A 17,776-nucleotide genomic window follows, 5' to 3' on the forward strand; every position below is an offset into this window, starting at 1 on the left:
CAAGCATAAAGGTCCAGGCACAGGTACCAAGCACATTTATAGAATCCTATAAATGGAAGAGACCTCAGGAGTCAACAAAAAATCCTCATTAAAAAAAAATTGTTTGGTGTTCCTCGGTCTTAAAAAGTTTAAGAAACACTCGTCTAGACAGTACTGGGTCCTGCCATGAGGGCAGGGGACTGGACTCGACCTCTCGAGGTCCCTTCCTGCCAGCTACATGTGGCAATGAAACGGTAACTCGAACTAAGTCCTTAGTTCGAATTAACTGTTACATCTCATTCTATAGCTGCGCGGCTAGTGGAATTTCAAAATGGCGACCGGACGGGAACATGCAAATAAAGCCTGGGCTATTTAAATCCCGGGCTTCATTTACAACTCCGGTTGCCTGCTTTGCCTACCTAGCTCAAATTAACGAGCTAATGTAGACATACCCTTATTGACTAATTGAGTAGTCGATGGAAATTCCACCAACTACTGGATTAGCTGATTAAGCGCAATTTAACATCCCTCGGTTGAGCTACCACATATGTTTTAGAAAGACATCCAATCTTTATGGCTTGTGTGTAGTTCAACGCATTAAATTCCAAGCAGGTTGCTGAAGTTTCTTTTTTTCATCATGATTGGCAATTTGACCAGCCTTATACAGTAATGGATCTTTACCATTCCTCTGATTTCTTTTGTTCCCGATATATTTAAACATTTCCTAATTATCCTTTATGTTACTGGTTATAGATTTTTTCCTCCAATTTTAGCTTCTCCTATCAACTGTTTGCTTTTTCATAACTCGCATCCTCCCTTTTTTCCCATTTGCTTTATATTTTTTTCTTGTGGTGTTTATGACAAAAACTAAAACATAGGACATAAACTTTGAGTCCTATTTATAGTACTTTAGGTTGGTTTAATGGAAAAATGGGTTGATACAGAGTAAATTGGAGTTCAAAATAACCCTTTCTCGGGCAATTTTTCTCTCGAAAGCCTCACCTTTTTCAGCCTCCTTCCACTAACTTCTGATTTTAAATGTCTGGATTGTTAGACATGTGCTCAGGAAACCTTACCTGTCACTAAACATAGATTTTGTTTGTGTTAATTATAGATATGAATGGAGCTAGTTAATCCCTGTTGTAAGATTCCAGTGGAGCCAAAGAAAGTAAACAAGTAACTAATTTGGGTCAATCTTTCTACTTGACAGTCCCTAGGAATCTACCGTTTCAACATTTCCTGGGAACAGAAACACAAGTTAGAACAGTGATAGAAATGTAGCCGTGTTAGTCTGGTGTAGCTGAAACGAAATACAGGACTATGTAGCACTTTAAAGACTAACAAGATGGTTTATTAGATGATGAGCTTTCGTGGGCCAGACCCACTTCCTCAGATCAAATAGTGGATCTGAGGAAGTGGGTCTGGCCCACGAAAGCTCATCATCTAATAAATCATCTTGTTAGTCTTTAAAGTGCTACACAGTCCTGTATTTTGTTACAAGTTAAAACACTCATTAATTTTGGCTTCATTCAGCTTTCCCTTCGAACAAATTAAAAACATAGTTGATAAGTGGCAAAGTTGGTGCATGGGAGTGAAGGACACGTTAGCTCATTATGCCTACACAGGGGGATGTCACACTGGTCTGACCAGTTCCAAGGACAGTTGGGCTGCCATAGAAAGGGATGCAGAGCTGCTCTTCAGGAGCTCCATGGATTAGACCTATACTGCTGTTGAAGGAATTGGGGCTCTCAAATAAAAGAAGTCCCTTGCCTTAGAATCATAGAATCCCAGGGCTGGAAGAGACCTCAGGAGTCATCGAGTGCAGCCCCCTGCCCAAAAGCAGGACCAATCCCAACTCAATCATCCCAACCAGGTCTGTGTCAAACCAGGACTTAAAAACCTCTAGGGATGGAGATTCCACCATCTCCCTAGTTAGCCCATTCCAGTGCTTCCCCATTCTCTTAGGGAAAGAGTTTTTCCTAATATCCAACCTACACCTCCCCCACTGCACCTTGAGACCATCACTCCTCGTTCTGCCATCGTCACCACTGTGAACAGCCTCTCTCCATCCTCTTTGGAACCTCCCTTCAGATAGTTAAAGGCTGCTATCAAACCCCCCGTCATTCTTCTGCAGACTAAACAAGCCCAACTCCCTCAGCCTCTCCTAAGTCATGTGCTCCAGCCTCCTAATAATTTTTGTTGCCCTCCACTGGACCCTCTCCAATGCGTCCACATCCTTCCTGTAGTGGGGGGCCCAGAACTGGACACAATACTCCAGACGTGGCCTCACCACATCCCAATAAAGGGGAATAATCACTTCCCTAGATCTGCTGGCAATGTTCCTCCTAATGCACCCTAATATGCCATTAGCCTTCTTGGCTACAAGGGCACACTGTTGACTCATATCCAGCTTCTCATCCACTGTAACCCCCAGGTCCTTTTCTGCAGAACTGCTACTTAGCCAGTCGGTCCCAGCCTATAACAATTCTTGGGATTCTTCCATTCAAGTGCAGGACTCTGCACTTGTCCTTGTTGAACCTCATCAGATTTCTTTTGGCCCAATCCTCCAATATGTCTTGGACACTCTGCACCATATACCCTACCGTCCAATGTATCTACCTTTCCCCCTAGCTTAGTGACATAGGCAAACTTGCTGAGGGTGCAATCCATCCCCTCATCCAGTCATTAATAAAGATGTTGAACAAAACCGACCGTAGAACCGGTCTTTGAGGTACTCTGCTTGAAACTGACCGCCAGTCCGACATCGAGCTGTTGATCACTACCCATTGAGCCCAACAGTCTAGCCCAATTTCTATCCATCTTACAGTCCATTAATCCAATCCATACTTCCTTAACTTGCTGGCAAGAATAAGTCCAGGTATATCACATCCACTGAATTCCCCATGTCCACAGAGCCAGTTACCTCGTCATAGAAAGCAATCAGGTTCGTCAAGCATGACTTGCCCTTGGTGAATCCATGCTGACTGCTCCTGATCCCTTTCCTTATTCTAAGTGCTTCAAAATGGATTCCTTGAGGATCCCCTCCATGGTTTTTCCGGGGAGTGAGGTGAGGCTGACCGGTCTGTAGTTCTGTGGATTGTCCTAAGGAACATCTTGGTACCATTTACCTCCCACAAATAAAGTACATACCGACCTATGTTCAGGACCAGGTCAAAGTTGACAGCATAACAGATAGGAAGTTGACAGTATGAAGACTAGGAAGTAAGCCCCCTTCTGCAAGGTAAGGGACGGTAACCAGGTAACAGGGGGTAGCAACCTGATACATCAGGAATGTATAAAAGTTCACCTCAAATGGTGTTCACCAGCTGTCTGTGTGGGGGCACTGGATGGTGCTCAGTGGGTGTTAGGACATTGCCACGGCTTCCATAAAGTGTAGCGGCGCAGCGCTGAGTCTGTTCGCTGGCAACTATTATTGCATGTTGTTACGCAAAAAATCTGCTTGGGCGATTTCGAATCTTATCTGGTTTGTGGTCTCTGGGGACTCTGGGCACGGAGACCACATCCAGCGATAGTGACTCGGCTCTGCAACTTTAGCGAAGAGCCAGGTGGCTTGTACCTCATGCAGTAGAGAAGGCTCCAGACTTACAAACCAGGTAACAGAACTTTTGCGTTCTCCTCCAGCAGCAGGCGCTCCGACACAGCTGGACTGGGTACAACACCTGCAAATAACCCAGTTAGTTAATGCAAGCATAAAGAGAGGCAGCCTGGCCAGATGTAACCATTCATTAACTTCCAGGCCAGAGAGGGCCATTGTGATCTTCAGTCTAGCCTGGCATCCTATGAGGTGCACACAGGCCCTTCTCTTCCACTTGTTTAAACAGAGGCACCCTGGGGCACCTTAAAGACTAACACGTGTATTTGGGCATCCGCTTCCAGGGGTAAAAAACACTTGGACCTGCTTTTCCTCCGCAACAGCTGATGCCCAAATAAATCTTCAAGGTGCCACAGGACTCCTTGTTAGTAATGACTGTTGGGGTTGCCCCTCTAAGGCTATGTCTACACTGCAGGCTTTTTGCACAAGAACAGCTGTTCTTGCGCAAAAACTTGCAGAGTGTCTACACTGCGTGCGTGTTTTTGCACAAGTATTACAGTACAGCATCAGCAAACAGGGCTTCTTCTGGAAGAGTTATTCCTCTCCCCACGAGGAATAAGCCCTCTTGCACAAGAGCTCTTCCAGAAGGCGGCAGTGTAGACAGGCAACATGAATTTCTTGCGCAAAAAACCCCTACGGCTAAAATGGCCATCAGAGCTTTCTTGTGCAAGAGCGTGTCGACACTGCCATGGATGCTCTTGTGCAAAAGCACATCTCTTCTGCAAAAGCACATGGCAGTGTGGACGCGCTCGTATGGAAGACCTTTTGCACAAGAACTCTTCTGCAAAACAGTTCTTGTGCAAGAAGCCTGCAGTGTAGACAGAGCCCACGAGTTTCAGAGGGGTAGCTGAGTGAGTCTGTAACAGGAAAAACTTAAAACACAACATATAGTCACCTTAAAGATTAACAAACCGTGTCAATGGGATCATGAGCTTTCCTGGGCATAGCCCACTTCTTCAGACGACTGGAGTGTTGTATGTCCAGAACCAAAATGAACAGGGGAGGAAAAAATGGGAGGGGCGAAAAAAGGAGGCAGGGGGTATGTAAATATCACAGGGAAAACCCAGCTGGTATGTAACAGGCACCACTGATAAGAGTTGTTGGGAATTTCCCAGGAACCGATCGGGGTTTCTTAGGAACAAGTTTAAAAAGGGGTGAGAATCGGGGTGAACTGGGTGGATGCCTGGGTGAGGGTTGGGTCGAACAACGCAGGGAGGGAAAAGCAGGAGCGTGGGGCGTGAGGGCAGGTGAGCGCTGCGGTGAAAGCCACGTGCGCAGGCCGGGCCGGGCCCCTCTCTCCTCCAGCTGACTTGCAACTTCCACTGCCGGCCCACGTGGCCCTCGAAGGGCGGAGCTTCCCCTTTCCTGCGCCCGCCCCTGGGGCCCTCCAGCCAATGGGAAGCGAGGGCTAATGTTGCTGGTGTTTCAACATTCGGAGCCGGCTGGCACAGCTGCTGCCGCGGGCCCGGGAGCTGCGAGCAGGCAGGAGGCGGAGGTGAGGGGCGGGGGGCGGTGACTCCTGGCCCCCCAGCGCAGGGGGGTCCAGGTCCGGGTCCGTCCGGGGTTACCAGGCCGCGCACTCCCCTCGCTCTTGGAGGCAACGCTGGTGCCAGTGTCTGCTTCAATGCGACCCTACAATAACAAGCCCCAATCGGCCGAGTCGCTGCTTGTTTCACCTCGTGTCCCCCTGCGCTGCAGAAATCCTGCCTGTGCTGGGCCAGCCCCGAGACACGGGGTTGCCCCTCGATTGTAAGCAAGCTGCCCCCTTCTCCCCCATGCTCCCCATTCCCTGAATATCAGTCCTGCCCCCGCAGCCTGCACAAATCTTCATCCTTTAGGACCAAATAGGAAGGGGAGGGGGCGAGGGATTATTTTCTTTATTCCCACCCCCCCCTAACGGAAGGAGCTGTTCTCTGTGTCTGTGTTTACAAACCAAGGAACGTGTTTCTCCCTGGTTTGGGTTGGGGTTTTTTTTTTGCCTGTTTCTTGACAAGATTGATTGAAATGTTGGTCTGACTAGAGTAGTCCCCAAGTTTAGCGCCCTGCCCTGAAGCAGGACGAAGTCAACCAAGACCTACGGGTTTGTCTAACCCTGTCTAATTCTTTCTTCCCACCCATGCTTCCCCAGAAGGGATCAGACAGGCTGTACACAGCGGGTGTTTAAGTCTCAGCTTGGCAAAGCCCTGGCCGTGTTGATTTAGTTGGGATTGGTCCTGCCTAGAGCAGGGGGCTGGATTTGATGACCTTCTGAGGTCTCTTCCAGCTCTATGATTCTATGATTCCCTCCCCTTTCCTTCACCATCATTAATATCCTTTTGCAGTGAGTTCCAGAGGTTGATTATACACTTCAAAATACGTCCGTTTTAACTAGAGCTGGAAGGAAGTTTTCTGAGGGGATGTTTTTCCATTGGAAAATGCTGATTTTAGTGACCTTTTGTTTGGAAGGGGAAAACTCCACCATTTCAGAACATTAAAATGTAGTTTTCCATTCCTGAAATGACTCTTTGTTTGGTCTCTTTAAAGTTTATCTTCCGTAATCCACCGTACTACATTTAAAAAAAGTCAAAATCTAAACAAAACGTGAATTTATTTGCAGAACTGTGTGTGATCAGGAAAAAAAAGTCAAAATCCTGGAATTTCTAGTCCCAATTCAACCCTACTTTTAGCCACCTTGGTGCCAGGGATGTAAAATCTCATTTAATTAGCTAACCAGTTAAACAATATGTTGAACCAGTTAACCGATTAAATGGGACACGTAGGACGTGTTAAAGATGGGCTTGGAGCAGCCCACACACCTACCCCCTTGGCACACTGCTGTGACTGCTGAGCAACCCTACCCGTGGCGTGCCAGAGTGCCCTCTGCCTATGGCTGGTGGAGGGCTGCTCCAGCCCCCTCTGGTTAACCATAACCGGCTTACTGGTTAACCATTCACTTCCGAACTTGGTGTCCCCACTGCTAACATTAGGACAGTGGTCCCCAACACGGTGCCCGCATTTGTATGCGCCCGCCAAGTGCTCAGGGCTGGCCTGGCCCCGGGCACGTGGCGCATGTGCGGTGCCGGAGCTGGCCCCGGGCGCATGGTGCACAGTGAGCGCCGGCCCCGGGGGCGCCGCAGATTGGCTGCCGCGCTTTGGCCACGTGGCGCATGGGGGGAGCGCAGGCCCCGGGCGCGCGGCACTTGCAGGGTGCGCCGGCCCCGGGCACGCGGTGCTTGGCGGGGGGCCCGGCCCTGGGCGTGTGGTGCTTGTGGGGGGGGGGCGGCCCTGGGAATGTGGCTATGGGGGGGCCCCGCCCGGCAATGTGGCTATGGGGGGGTCCCCGCCCCCAGGTGCACAATGGGGGTCCCCGCGCCAGGGCGCCCTGCGGGCAAACGGCCACGCCCCTTGGCGCCGGGAAACCTCAAATGGTTGGGGACCACTGAATTAGGAGAAGCCATTGGCTGCCTCCCCTGCCCCGCCCCATTCCTTCTTTGACATTCCCCTGCTCCCATGGGGGTCACGCTGCCCCCCTTTGAGAGCTGATGCTGAAAAGTGCTGGGAAAGCTCGGGGCGATTATCTGCCTGACCCCGGTGAATAGGAGCTGCCAAAGGCCCTGAAGTGTGACAGACCCTGGAGCTGTGACCGGCCCTTTCACCCAGCAGGATGTGCCGAATGCCCCAGAGGACCAAGGGATGGTGGGCGTGGCACTTCAAGCACACCTTGATTTTCTTCTGTCAGGGCTGGGGCATCGGACCGTCCAGGCTGGGTTCCTGTGATTTCCCGCGCGTGCTGGGCGGATGGTTTCCTGTCCAGTGCAGACTGCTGCTGGTGCGGGACCTCTGCATATAAACGCTGGGTAAGTCCTGGTGGGTTTTTAATGGGCAGTGTCATGTGTTTTGGTAACTCAGGGTGCCCCTGTATAAAACTATGGGACACCAACGTCTTGAATACTGTGTACAGCTGTGGTCTCCTCACCTCAAAACAGATATTTTGGCCTTGGAAAGGGTTCAGAAAAGGGCAACTAACATGATTAGGGGTTTGAAACGGGTCCCATATGAAGAGAGGTTAAAGCGATGGGACTTTTCAGTTTAGAAAAGAGGAGATTGAGGGGGGATATGATAGAGGTCTATAAAAACATGAGTGGTGTGGAGAGGGTGAATCAAAAAAAGTGATTTATTAGTTCCCATAATAGAAGAACTAGAGGACACCAAATGAAGTTAATGGGTAGCAGGTTTAAAACTAATAAAAGAAAGTTCTTCTTCACACAGGGTGTAGTCAACCTGTGGAACTCCTTGCCAGAGGAGACTGTGAAGGCTAGAACTATAACAGGATTTAAAGAGAAGCTAGATAATTTCACGGAGGTTAGGTCCATAAAAGGCCATTAGCCAAGAGATAGAAATAGTGTCCCTGGCCTCTGTTTGTGGAAGGCTGGAGAAGGATGGCAGGAGACAAATCGCTTGATCATTGTCTTTGGTCAACCCTCTTTGGGGCACCTGGTGCTGGCCACTGTCAGCAGACAGGCTACCCAGTACTGCCGTTCTTATGTTAGGGTTCTTGGGTGGGGCACAGGGCAGAGCCCATCGGTTCAGAGCTGCTAAGAGCAGAGTTATTTGCACTTACATCCCAGCCAGACTCCCTCGTATCCCCTAACACAGGGCTGGGGGGATCCTTTTTTGGGTCGGGGGCCACAGAGAAATCAGTCGGGCCTTGTAGGAGTTGGGCGGCAGGAGTGGAGCTTAGTGCCTACGGGGCCAAGGGAAACAGAGAGGGCACCATGTCCACAGGGCCGGGGTGCCATTTTCCCTAGGGCCTCCGGGGGGGTGGGGGGGGGAGTGTGTCTATGGTCTAGGAGCCAGGGCCCACCAAAGATGAATCCGACCCAGGCTCTGGTACATCTCTGCAGCGCTGCCGGCCGGTTCCCCCACCTCTTGGTCCTCAACCCAACTAGACCCGCTTCCCGACGGCTGGTTGCCCCCCGGCCAGCCCCGCTCCCTCCAGCCCCCTCCCAGCCAGCCCTGCTTCCCGGCGGCCGGTTCCCCCCCACCCCCTCTCTTCCAGCCAGTCCCGCCCCCCCCCCCCCCCGGCCCCTGCTGTTCGGTATTTTTTTTAAACCATCTGGTAACCCTAGCAGGTGGGGGTGAAAAGTGCATGGAAATGCCCGCACAGGCGCGTCTGGGAATGAGATGCTGCTCTAACGTCTCTGCCTCTGTTCACTTCCAGCCCCTGCCTCGTGGCGCTGGCCCCCCCGTGGCCTGGGAGGGCTCCCCAGGCGCACCATGGCCCGGCATAGCAAGCTGCAGAAGCACGCTCTGAGCCTATACAGGCAGTTCCTGCGCGCCGGCCGGGAGAAGCCGGGATTCCTGCCTCGCATCCAGGCCGAGTTCCGGAAGAACGCCAGCATCCCCCGGGCCGACGTGATGCACATCGAGTATCTGCTCCGCCGTGGCCAGAGGCAGCTGGCGCAGCTCCGAGACGCGAACACCAAACAGATGGGCACCTTTGTCCAAGCCAAACCCGAGGAGCAGTGACCCCTGCTGGTTGGCGCAAGCGTCTGTCTTGTACTGGGACGGTTGGGGGTGAATTCACAGATCAGCCTTCCTGGTTCTCACATCCCTGTGCACCCCTCGTGTCCAAACACAGGTGCCTGGCTTGGCATTTGCTGAGCTAAGGTGTCTTTATTGGCAGCCAAGCTTTTAAACAGTTCAGGTGTGGATGGGTGATCTGGAGGAGATGCTCTTGTTTCCAGGACCTGGTACACAATTCATTCTACCCCTGCTGGCTCCTCTCTTCGGGTATGTCTACACTACAGCGCTAGTTCGAACTAAGCTAATTCGAACTAACGCGTCTAGAACTAAAAACTAGTTTTGCTAATTCGAACTAGCAAGTCCACATTGAGTGGACTCTGAACAGGGCTTAAGGATGGCCGGAAGCAGTGCCAGCAGGGCATCAGAGGAGGACTTAGAGCGTGGAGATGCAGTCTCAGGCTAGCCGAGGGCTGCGCTTAAAGGGTCCCGACCCCCACCCCGGACAGACAGTTCTAAGGGGTGCCCCGCTTGAAAACCAGTCCTGGCTTGGAGTGCCCGGAGTACCCACACTGGGCACATCACACCACTCAGCCATCAGCCCGGCTGCACTTGCCGCAGGCTGCCATCTGGGGAGAGGGGGTAATCGGGGGGCTGCAGGAGAGCTTCCACCCCCAGAAGCCTGCAGAGCCAGCCCAGTCCTCCCCATCGGGGGCTCGTACCCCATTCCTCCCTCACCTCCTTCCACTTACCCTTCCCTAGCCCCCCTTCTTATTGATGTACAAAATAAAGATAACGTTTCTTCCAACATTGACTCTGTCTTTATTGAACAAAACTGGGGGAGACTGGGAAAAGGAGGTGGGAGGGGGAAGATTAAGGCTGGGAGAGGGGAGGGCAACTAACATGATCAGGGGTTGGGAACAGGTCCCAGATGAAGAGAGGCTACAGAGACTGGGACTGTTCAGCTTAGAAAAGAGGAGACGGAGGGGGGACAGGCTAGAGGTCTCTAAAAGCAGGGGTTGGGTGGAGAGGGTGCATTGAGAAAAGTTCTTCATGAGTTCCCATAAAGAAGGACTAGAGGACACCAAAGGAAAGGACTGGGTAGCAGGCTTGAAACTAGTAAGAGAAAGTTGTTCTTCTTGCCAAAGCAAATAGTTAACCGGTGGAACTCCTTGCTGCAGGAGGCTGTGAAGGCTACAACTAGAACAGGGTTTAAAGGGAAGTGAGATCAAGTCATGGAGGTTGGGTCCATGGAGTAGTCTTAGCCAGGGGGTAGGAGTGGTGTCCGTGCCCAAAGTTTGTGCAAGGCTGGAGAGGGATGGCACGAGACAAATGGCTTGGTCACTGTCTTTGGTCCATCCCCTCCACGGTCCCTAGGGTTGGCCGCTGTCGGCAGACAGGCTACTGGGCTAGATGGACCTTTGGTCTGACCCAGGACGGCCATTGTAAGCTCAGGGCTCAGGGTCGGGGGTCTCAGTGGACCCCCTTGATTTTCATGCAAACCTGCTCCTGGGTGGCCAGGCTGGCAGCTCTCCTGCCCTAGATGGCCACTTTCCTGTGCCTAGTGCGGAGATCGTGGACGAGGTCCACGATGTCCGCACTAGCCCAGGAATGTACCCGCCTCTTGCGGTCCCGGGCAAGCTTCCGGGAGCCGCCAGCCTGGTCCCGGGAAGAGGGGGTGGGCTGGGGGACATCGGGTGGGTGGCTCTGTGCTGTGCCAGGTGCAGGGTCTGCTGGCTGGGTGCTAGCAGGCTTGCACCTGGCACGGGCACCGTAGCCAGCCCGTGCCCCTTTAAGGGGGGCATAGAGTTTCCCTGGTGTTGGCCAGAGTGGCCACCAGGGAAACTTGGGGAGGGCTAGCCTCCCACTCGTTCGAATTAAGGGGCTACACAGCCCTTAATTCGGACTAGTAAGTTCGAACTAGGCTTAAGCCTCGTAAAATGAGGTTTTCCTAGTTCGAACTAAGCGCTCCGCTAGTTCGATTCAAATTCGAACTAGCGGAGCGCTAGTGTAGCGGCTATGAATGTTAGTTCGAACTAACGTCCGTTAGTTCGAACTAACATTGTAGTGTAGACATACCCTTCCATCCTTAGCCAAAGAGGAACAAGCCAGTTAGCCCAGGGAAATAAAAGAAAGGGAGAGCGGTGACGGAAAACCCTGTGTCTGTCATTTTTTCAAATGATCTATCTTGCCTAAAAGCCTGTCAGGGATTGGGCTCTGTTGCAGGAGGTGCTGGCGAAACACTCCGTGGATTTGGGTGCTACAATTCCTGAGTGTCGTCCGCCTTCCTGCCCCCTCCCCCCACCGAAGCGCTTTGGAAGGCTCACAAAGGACAGAGACCTGCCTTTTGAAAATCCGACTCCCCACCGGTGTCTCAAGACAGGCGGCTCTCTCTCGCCAAAAACGGAGGCAGCAGCGTGGGATGACAGGCAGCCAGGTCGCAAGGGGAGGTGCTTTTTAGACCAGTTCCCTCCTGGCACTCCGTACTGCTGCCTCTGTATCAGAGGCAGCAGCACAAGCTGGCAGCAGCCCTTGCCTGGGGGCTGGGGCTGAGCTTCTGGACCTGGTGCAAACTGGAACTGAGCGAGGCTGCCTGCCTGCCTGGCTCCTAACACACTGTAAATGCAGAGCCGCAGAGGGGGTAGGTCCCGGACCCAGCGCGAGACAGGACTGAGACAGCTGGCCCCTGGGGACTATCGAAAAGTCAAGTAACCGATAAGAAATCATGAGGTTAATTGACTACTCAGTGAATATCTAACGTCCCTAATCCCTTTTCATAGTTCCCCTCTGGACTCTCTCTCCTAAAGCATGGCCCTGAGATCTGGACACAGTGCTCCAGCTGAGGCCTCCTCCGTGCCAAATAGCTAGGAGAGTGACCTCCCATGTCTGCCGTACGTCTCCTACCACGCCCCAGGGCTATGCCCTCTTACTGAAGGGCTTTGTGTCTGAGATCGCTTCTCTCCTAGGCTACGTCTACACAACGAGTTTTTTTGGCAACAAATATGCTAACGAGGGACTCTATGACACGCAATGTCATTTGCATATTTTCTGCCGATCCGTTTTTGTGCTCGGGGTTTGTGCGCAAAACCAAGCCGTGTGGATGTTTACTTTTTGTGCAAAAAACCCCCTTTTCCCACAAGATCCCTATTTCTGCAAAAAGGCCGACCGATCTTGTGCAAAAAGGGGCTTTTGCCTAAAAAGAAAACATCCACATGGCTTGTTTTTGTGTGTTCTTGCGAAAAAACTTGTGGCGCGTCTACACTCTACGTGTGTTCTTGCAGAAGTAAATTTGCAGTAAAGCATCAGAGAACAGGGCTCCTTGCACAGGAGTTATTCCTCTCCCGACGATGACTAAGCCCCCTTTGTGCAAGAGCTGTTGTGCAAGAAGGCAGCGTGGACGGGCACCAGGGGCTTCTTGAGCAAGACACTTTTATGGCTAAAATGACCATCAGAGCTTTCTTGCACAAGAGAGCGTTCACACTGCCATGGACGCTCTTGTGCAAAAGCCCATGGCAGGGTGGAGGCACTCTTGCACGAGACCTTTTGCGCAAGAACTCCGGCGTGAAACAGCTCTCGTGCAAGAAGCCTGCAGTGTAGGGCAGGGAGCAGCCTATGAGGGAGGGGGAGGGACCCCTAGTAATGGCTCAAACTTCCCAGGGGGGTGGCCAGAGGCAGGACATTTGCCTGGCAGGGTGGGGGGGGGGCGGTGACCTCACAGGGGCTTTGGGCAGCCCTCAGCATATAAGGCAAAGGGCAGGTGGGGAGGTGGTGACCTCACAGAGGGACCCACATCTCAGGCTGATAAAAGCGGGGGGCGGGCCCAGGGGACTTTGGAGACCCCCGGTTGCTTTAGCTCTGGTGCGTCTCCTCCTCACGGTTCGTTCGCGTTCTGTGAGTTCCACATCCCGACACCTTTGTGACGAAGGTAAGAGCCCCCAGGGGTTGGATCCCGCCTGGGGCCGGCTGGGTTCCAGGCAGGCCCAGCCCTCGGTCAAGGGCCAGAAGGTGATTCCTCACCTGGGCTGCGTCCTTAGCGCCACTGGGGCTTTCTCCTGGTTGGTTTCCCTTTTCCTCCATCCCCCCACATTTCTGCTCTGTTCTTGCCTCCTCTGTGACCTTCCCTTGCTGCCTCCCCCAGCTTGGGACCCAACAGACTAGCTGAAGGACGGGGGGTGGTTTGCAGGAGCCGTGGGGTGGGGGATGCAGCCCCCATTGTGGGGACTGGGGAGGTGGGGCTGGAACAAGTCTATGCCGGTGTCTTTGGGGAGAACGCTCCACCCCCCACACCTTAGATTCTCCCCTGATTGGCCAAGAAGGGGCTGTTGATGGGCAGGAGACTCGTGGAATGAGGAGTAACGGTAGTTTGAACTAGGAAGCCTAGTTCGAACTACCTAGTTCGTGCCCTGTGTAGCCGCGCTGCACGGGGTTCGAACGAGCGGGGTTTTAAAAATGGCGGCTCCCCGCTTATGCAAATGAAGCCCGGGAAATTCAAATCCCGGGCTTCATTTGCAAGTGCGGTATGCCTACATTACCCTCCTAGTTCGAACTAGCGGGGTAGTGTAGACATACCCTCAGGTCCTTGCAGTGCCTGTGCAAGACCGAACCGATAAGCAAGGGGCCATTTGGGGGCTGGGGGCAGTCGCTCTGGGGAGCTGGAACCCCTGGATTTCGTTCATCAGGCTGCGCCCCAAGCTCCCCTTTGCTCCCCTCATTTCCAGCATGGCCAAACGTTTTCGGCTGTGGTTCAAGAAAGCCCTGAAGATGGCCCCAGGGCCGGTGGGGAGCAGCTTCTCCGTCCCCGCGGGCGGGGAAGCTGGATCCCACCAGCTCGGGGCGACTCGCCCACCGGCCAGGCCCCCCCGGACCTGGCTCCAGAGGCGGCTGGGCAGGCGGGACCCAGCCCAGCGGGGGAGCCGGGTAGGGTGGCTCCGGGGCCTCCTCTGTGGAGAGAAACACCTGCCCCGGGAGCCCAGCCCCAATTACCACCAGGGGGCATCGCCCTGCCCGGCCCCCGGGGACCTGCCAGTCTCCGGGAGCCCCCAGCCCGTCGCTCCCCGCACCAGCCCCTGCAGCTGTGGGTCCAGGTCCGTCAGCAGCAGCGCCTGGGCCTCCAGCTGCAGCCGGGCCACCTCCTGCAGCCGCTCAGACCCAGGTGAGGGGCCGTGAACACGCTGGGCCCAGGGGCTCACCCAGTACCCGGGGGGGGGGAGGGGCAGCCCCAGTGTCTGCCCCGCAGCCAGGGCAATGGATGGGGGGGGCTGCTTGGCTCTCTTCTTCCTGGTGGGGGCTCTGCTGAGGGCGTTGGCAGATGTGAGGGTGGAAGGGGGATGGGTCCCTGCGAGGGGCGTGTGGGGCCCAACCTGCCCTGGGTCCCTGACATGGGGGCGCGTGACCCCTGCTGGCCGCTGGAGTCACCCTGGTCCCTTCCCTCCCGCACAGAGCCCCCCTGCGCCTCAGCGGAGCTCTGCCAGGAGCGGGTGGACTCCCGGGTGGAGGAAGGGGCCATCTATGACATCGAAGAGCAGCTCCACACCCGGGACACGGTAGGAACCTTCTCCACACGGGGGGGAGCCGAGATTGTCCGGCCCCTTCCCAGCACGTCCCCCCCCCCTCCGGGAGGGGCTTGTCCCTGGGGATCCCCCTGGGGCCCCTTCTCCTGCATGACCTGGACCCCCCAAGCTGGGGGCTCTTGTCATGCACCAGCTGGGCCCCCACAAGCCTGAGGCAGCAGTTGGGGGGGGAGTGTGGGTGCTTGGACAACCGGCAGCTCCCACCTCCACTCCTGGGAGGCCTGAGCCCTGCAGCTGTCCGTGGGGGGCAGGCAGGCCCCAGGCTCACAGACTCTCTCTGGGGTGCAGAGCCCAGCCGCCCTGCAGCGGTTCCTTCTGGCCGTCACCCCCGCCTGCCTCGCCGCCCTCCAAAGGGGCGAGGACACCCTGGCGCCGCGCTGCTGCAAGGACACCATGATGGCCAGGATCGTTGTAAGCGAGTCGCGGCAGCCGGGAGGAGGGGAGGGGATACGTGGGGTGGACAGGGGTCTGCCTGGGTGGGCCATGGCGGCGGGTGGGGGTGCTGGAAACGGGATGGGTGGAGCCAGGAGGGCTGGAGGTGGACATGGGGAGGATGGGTGGGGATGCTGGAGGAGGGAGGGACACAGAAATGGGGCAGGTGTGGGGTGCCGGACAGGAAGGGGGATTCGGGACAGGGAGGGGTCTCCCCGGGCCATGGGGGGCTGGAAGGGAGCCGAGCGGGCTGCTGGGGATGCGCCTGGGGAGCAGGGATGAGGAGGTTCAGAGGCTGGTCACCAGGGCAGGGAGGGGCAGGAGACGGCCTGGGGACAAGGATTGAGCTGGTCCTGGTTTGGGAGGGGGGTGCTGGGAGGGGCCCTGTGTCGGGCAGGGGGGCTACAGGGCAGCGGGAGGCAGTGGGGTTGGATCCTGCTGGGTGGGGGCGCTGGCCGTGTGAGCGTCTCTTGGGGGCCCCAGCCTCACACGCCCCTTTGTCTCCTTGGGTCTCACAGGAGATCATGGAGGACTCGCCCCCCCCGCTGGTCTTGGCCGACTGCCTCAACGCCGCCTGCAGCCTCAGGTACCAACCCCCCCCCCCCCCCCCCGCCGACTCCCCCCAGAGCAGATCCCCTGGCCAGGGAGTGGGAAAGTCTCTGTCTCCTGCTGCTGAATTAACAGCCTCTGCCCCTCTCTCCTGCCAGCACCTTGCAGTCTCCCCTGCGGGCCCAGCTCCTGAGCCCCCTGCTGACGGCGGCCGTAGGACAGACAGTGTCTGGGGACTGGCAGCAGGAGCCCATCCACACACAGGTACGTCCCTCCGGGCCCTGCTCCCGGGCTGGGCTGGAGCTCCAGAGAGGAGGGGGGGGCAGAGGGAGGGAAGAAGCTGCAGGTTTGGATCCTTCCCTCCAGGGTTCCCGTTGCTCTCCCGGGGGGCCCGTCCCTTCCATGCCCAGCCTGGGCTCCTCCCTGCTCTGCGAGGCGGCTCAGACCCTGCTCAAGGCTGCACCCCGAGCCAACGGGTGGCCTGGATCCCCCAACCCCCCTCTGACCAAGGGCTCCCCCTTGTCTTGCAGCAGTTCATCCGGGCCCTTCCCTACGACCTCCAGGCCCTACTGGCGAGCCTCCTCGCCGAGTCCCCAGACATCGCCCGGCTGCAGCTCATAATGGAGGTGAGCCCCGTGGGGGGGACGGGGCCATTGTCCCTGCTTCCTCGGGGGGGGGCCGAGAGAGGAGCAGTGTCAGTGTCTGGGGGGGGGCACAGTCCGAGAGGAGCCCCAGGCTCTGCCCAGAACCGGCACCTCCCTACGGGTCCTGACCTGCCTCTTTCCCCCCCAGCACCTGAGCCCGTGGCTGGAGTCCCGCCTGCCCCAGGAGCGAGCCAGGGCCCTTGGCAGCACCACGGCCCTGCTGGGAGTCGCCTCCACCCTCCCGGGGTTTGACGTAAGTGACCTCGGAGCCGGGGGGTCTGGGGCTGCAGGGCGCGGGGCTGGGAGCGTCCCCGGGAGGCAGAGGCAGGGCCGGGAATGGGCCGGGAATGGGCCGCGTTCTCCTTTCCCCGGGGAGGGGCGACCCTGGGCCCTTCAGGGGGGCTCTTGAGGGACTGGGCCTGGGGACTGGGGAGTGGCCGTCAGTGGATCCCCTTGTTCCACCCCCGGAGTGACCCTTCAGTCGGGGCCATTGCTCAGGGTTGTCTCCTCGCAAGGCCGGCCCCGCCCCGCCCCGGGAGGTGTCTCTGTCCGTCCCCCGAGCTCAGACCCGCCTCGGCGGCCGTTTGCATGGGACGTGCAGCCCCAGGATGCTGAGGGACCCCCCCTCTTCTCTCCCCTCAGAACTCCGCCGACTGGCCGAGGATGGGTCACCACGTGGCCCAGCTGGGCCTTTTTATTTCGGACCCATCCGAAGACGTCAGCCGGCTGGCCCGGGAGGGGGTGCACAGCCTGTATCAACTCCTCCTGCACCACAGGGGTAAGGAACCCAGCCGGGACCTGGGCCCCAGGGACACCCTGAGGGTGCCGGCGGCGGGGGGAGGGGACCCAGCCCTTTTCCCCCAGACTGGCCCAAGGGGGGATGCGTCCCTCTGTGTTCCCCTTCTGCCCCCTGTGCCCCTCCATTTTCCCAGGGATGCCTGCAGGGACCCGTGGGAGGGGAAGGGCTCAGACCTGCCAGCAGAATGACCCTGTTGTGTCTCTTGCAGGCCTCAACATCCACCAGGCAGAGGACCTGTGGTGCAGACACTACTACAAAGAAAGATGGGTCCTGGCTCACAGCAACAGCGTGAGGGTGGGAGAGGTAAGGACGCGCTGCCAGGGCAGGGCAGGGCTCGGGGGTGGGGCTGGCTGGGGCCCTCGTGGGGGTAGGAGGGTCTTGGGGGCAGGAGGAAGCTGTGACCTGGGGCAGGGGTTGGGGTGCCGGGTGAGGAGAGCGTCTGGGTGCAGGGTCTGGAAGGGAGTTTGGGGGAGGAGGAAGCTGTTTTAGCCCCAGGAGTTGGGGCCGGGCTCTGGGCCGTCAGCTGAAACCTCCTGTGCTCTTGATTCCAGGTCTTTGGGCAGCTCTTTACACCAGAGCAGGAGAATTGCTTTTTGGACAAGGCTCTGCTCGCTGCCCGCTCCCCCCTGCGGCGCACCAGCCAGGCCGGGCTGGTCCTGGCCCACGCCCTGCATGGGCAGGCCCATCA

The 17,776-nt window shown here is 56.3% G+C and overlaps 1 long non-coding RNA gene across 1 annotated transcript; it reads left to right on the forward strand.

Annotated features, from left to right (window-relative positions):
• Nucleotides 1–14,538: 14,538 nt before the first annotated feature.
• LOC142823375 (uncharacterized) lies at nt 14,539–15,682 on the forward strand. The gene is made up of 3 exons (XR_012898602.1): nt 14,539–14,637; nt 14,953–15,075; nt 15,615–15,682. It is a non-coding gene; the product is annotated as an uncharacterized LOC142823375 (long non-coding RNA).
• Nucleotides 15,683–17,776: the final 2,094 nt, after the last annotated feature.

Source organism: Pelodiscus sinensis, chromosome 33 (genome assembly GCF_049634645.1).
Source record: "Pelodiscus sinensis isolate JC-2024 chromosome 33, ASM4963464v1, whole genome shotgun sequence".
NCBI classification, from domain to species: Eukaryota; Metazoa; Chordata; order Testudines; family Trionychidae; genus Pelodiscus; species Pelodiscus sinensis.